The sequence below is a fragment of the Vanessa atalanta genome, chromosome 25, assembly GCF_905147765.1.
Source record: "Vanessa atalanta chromosome 25, ilVanAtal1.2, whole genome shotgun sequence".
Lineage (NCBI taxonomy): Eukaryota > Metazoa > Arthropoda > Insecta > Lepidoptera > Nymphalidae > Vanessa > Vanessa atalanta.
The window spans coordinates 1738846-1743323 of record NC_061895.1 but is presented as its reverse complement, the minus strand read 5'-3'; positions in this window follow the sequence as shown (position 1 = coordinate 1743323).

The window sequence follows — 4478 nt, the reverse complement described above, 5'->3', positions numbered from 1 at the left end:
CTTCTACTTATTCCATTTTAAATTGTTTGTCTGCAGTGAGTTACGTTTTATATTTTATTCAAATAGAATGGTCTATTTTATACTTTATTTAGTTAAGAATTGATTCCATTTGCAATGTCAAAAAAATCCAATATATATGTATGTAATGAATCTGTGGCTTAAATATTATAACGGATTAAAAGAAAAGGAATTCTTGGATTATACAATGAAAGTAAACATGTGTCATTTAGTTTTACTAATAATTTATTGTGAACGTTTGAAATAATTAATAAATAATAACAATTTACGAGTATAATAAAACAATGCAATATTTCTACAAAATAAATGTATTATGTATTACGAACATTCAAAAACAACAATTACAAGTTAAGATAAAAAAAAATGTCATTCATATTGTAATTGTTCTTTTTTTAAATGGTTATTATAACTTTGTACCTATAGAATAAATCTTAAGTAAAATTTGTAGTTATTGTCAGTGGCATCCATCTTAAATGAGCACATTCTTCATCATTCATCTTTAGAGAAATAAACTACCTGTAGTCCGTTCCAACTACAAGAGGATAAAAGGCGAATAAACAACATTTGATATCGAATTGAAGCAAAATCATTGGTCGAGAGCTTGAATAATCGATAATATTCATTACGGTTTTGCGAAAAACAGTTGTTTTGAACGTCGACGAAACTGTTATCGGAACTTTGGCGGTTAAATTAAATTGGATATTAAGTGAAGTAGAACAGTGTTCTATAATAAATAAGATGCATTAATCAAGAACTGCTAGGACTATACAATATAGCAGAGCTATAAAATCACGCGGAATACGTAAATCTTATCTTGTTTATCTTTATTCCTTCTTCGGATTGGAATAGTCTATAACATTATATTCAAAAACATAATTTACTAAAGTTTAAACGAATTAACGTCAAAGTGATGTTTACTTCTTCTTTTGTTTAGTGTTTCCACATTGATACAAATCCATCACTAATAAATTTGTTTTTTTTTAAATCTTTCTTTTCATTCGGTATATATTTTTTTATTTTTTACGGAACTAGTGCACGCCACTCTTTTATTATCTGAAGTAGCAACTAATAACTAACATGTAACCAGTACGAAGTAGATCAAGTATACTAAAAAAATAAGTTCATTAAAATTTCCATAGATGTCAAGAAGTTATATAATACTTATATATTGTGTCGAATTTTTTTTTCTGAATGAGAATGGAACCCATGTCAGTGTCTTATACAGAATGAAATAAATCATTAAAGTTATATCGAGTTTCATTTCAGTAACGATCTTTTTATTAACATTCCATTTTTAAAACAAAACATTCGATGACAGAATAGTTATTTATATTATTTAGTCGAAAATATATAAACCTATTTCCATTTATATGTATTTGTTTCGCAACAAGATATTTTAATTATAATTTGTTTAAACTATGTTTCCCTAACCAGTTCTTGGAATACTCTATCGACGACCATGACCTACATGACTAACTTAGTTTGCACATATTGTAATTTTCAAACACTTATACTGCAGTGCGATTCTGTAAGAATTCACTTCGTACCTCACTTGTAAAATATTGACAATCGACTTACAGTGATATTTCATTGTGATACGTGTTTCCTATAAATTTTGTTTCACTGTAATGTTTTGTGATGAGATTCGAGTTTCTTGGTACAGAATAGCCCTGGCACTGAAAGTACGTTTATAGAGTATAACGAAGGCAAAGTTCGAATAGTAATATAGGCAAAGTTATAATCTATACTGATATTAAATATGCAGAAGCAGTGACGGACTAACAGGGTGGCGGAAGGGGCGACTTGCTCTGGGCCTCCGGTCTTGGGGGGCCCCCAAATGCATCCACTTGCCCCTGATCAAATCTTCAACAATACTAAAAATGTGCTTAGTACCTACATTATTTCATCAAGATCAAAACGCTACACTCTACAGCCGTCTAGACTTTATACACACTTATTTATACACACAAATGTAAACTGAATAAAAAGCTTGTAAAACTATATTTTTTTTTAAGGTGACCTCATTCAGCTTTTCCGCCCCGGACCTCGGACGGGCTTAGTCCGCCACTGTGCAAAAATATCAGGCATACCAGTTACTCTTTAACGTCTAAGCTCTTGACCCGAAACCCTTGAACGCAAGGAAACACTATAGACTACTTTTTTCCAACGAATGAAAATGTATTCCAGGATTTTCAACTCTTACAATTTTAGGAAGAGACTTTTGGAGGAGAGTGACATGTGGTTGTTTTTGCTAACGATTTAACGATATACTGCTACACACTATACTGATTATTACTACAGAGTTCTTCGGTATAGACCCTAATGAAAGTTACTACTATATAGACGACCTCCGTGGTCGAGTAGTGTGTACACCGTTTTTCATGGGTACGCCACTCCGCGGTCCCGGGTTCGATTCCCGGCCGAGTCGATGTAGAAAAAGTTCATTAGTTTTCTATGTTGTCTTGGGTCTGGGTGTATGTGGTACCGTCGTTACTTCTGATTTTCCATAACACAAGTGCTTAAGCTACTTACATTGGGATCAGAGTAATGTATGTGATGTTGTCCAATATTTAATTTAATTTTTTTTTTTTTTTAGTAATATGGAAAATTCTTACTGTAATTAAAATCGACAAAAGCATAATTTAACCCGGGTATGCACTACTGTATTTACATGAGCTCAATTTGTGTTTATAATTTATACCGTATTCGACGGCAGAGAAACACATCGTTAAGAAACTATGTGTCAGATGAAAGTCTGCCACGTGTGTATCTAACTATCAACCAACCAAACATTGGAATGTATGCATGAAATTCATGTGGAATATCCATTTTTTTTTCTTTGCTTTATCAACTTAAGAAAATATTTAATTATCCGAAAACCGAACCGAAAAAATAGTGTCGGAGACGACGGAGTTGAAAATCAATATCGAACAAGTACATTGATTCATTTTACAAACTTACTCAAATTTCCAGTGCTACCTATAAACCTATTTAAATAACTATTGCACGGCGCAATTTATAGTTGGCGTGACTATGTACAGAAAGAGCGGCCCCATACCTCGAAGTTATTTTGAGGTCGACTGCGACATATGTTTTATTTAAGTTACTTTGTAATTAATCAATTCATTATAGAAAAGTAGTACTCACACTTACTTGCTCACAATTGCAGCACGTACCTAGTTAGCTCTTGAAGCACTTTAATATTTGAGACAAGAACAATTGTTTTAATATAACTCACAAATAATTGTTGCATTCCTAATTTATATAATCTACTAGCGTAAACTTGTCTATTTATGAATACTAATGGAGATTAGTACATACTTAGTAGTTTATACTGTTTGGTTGACATTACCTACGCATATTTTTCTATTATGAATATATTACCAATTATCTTTATTATAATTAACATATTAACCAAATTAGGCAAAAAATTGTATCGAACCTCGATTAAACGGCTAATAATAAAAGGTACAAAGAAAGCTAAACAGCAGATAGTAGTTATTTATGAAAGTTGTAGTCATTTCAAGTCTAAAGTCGATAAGATGCGACTCCCGGTTAGTAACGGAAGATGGACGCTCATAATATAGTTAAATTTAACTTCAGTTCAACGACCAGTATAACCTTAAAAACTGAGACGAAAATAGCTCGCAGTCGAGTTCTTTCAATAGACATATGTTCGAGTAAAAACGTTATTTTTTTACAACGATATAAGAAATTACGTCCCAAATAGGTATTGAATAAATTCATACACGTACTTGCTTAGTAGATGTTGAACATTGTGTCAAATAGTTTTTTTTTTTTTGCATAGATTAGAGAGTGTATCTATAACAATACACAACAAAATTATGTTCCATAACAATAGGTAGGCCTGAATACTTATTATAAATTGGGCTAAATTTTAGGCTAAGTAAAGTATAAGAATTGAAAAGCAGAAAAAGTGTGCAATTTATTTAATTGCACACTTTTTGATGATTTTAGAAAATAATATAGAATAACAGATACACCTTGAATATTACTGCTTCATAATCACTTGAGTACTATTTTGTTTCGCTCATTTCCTTGCTTATACGAAGCAATTTTTTTCTTAAGGCTACCTACGTGTTATTTCTGAAATTATGTCACCATTCATACGACTTGTTGTTGACCATGTAAGGTAATGCGGGCGGTGATGTCAGTTCGCCCACGACGACGCGCGACGACGGCTTGCATTATCATAATTATATTATAGGTACATACTCCTAGTGTAGGATTACGTCAAGGATTGTAGTGGGCTGTCTACACTCAATGGCTCATTGACTACTGTTGACCGTACTTCATACATTGTTTTATACTATATATTTATTCATACTTATTGTTTCTAACGACGTCAGTCAACCTTTAGAATCACGAATCTCAACTCATATACGATTTTGTCAACATTTGAAGAACATTGAACATTATAGATAATTAAAAAAAGCAAA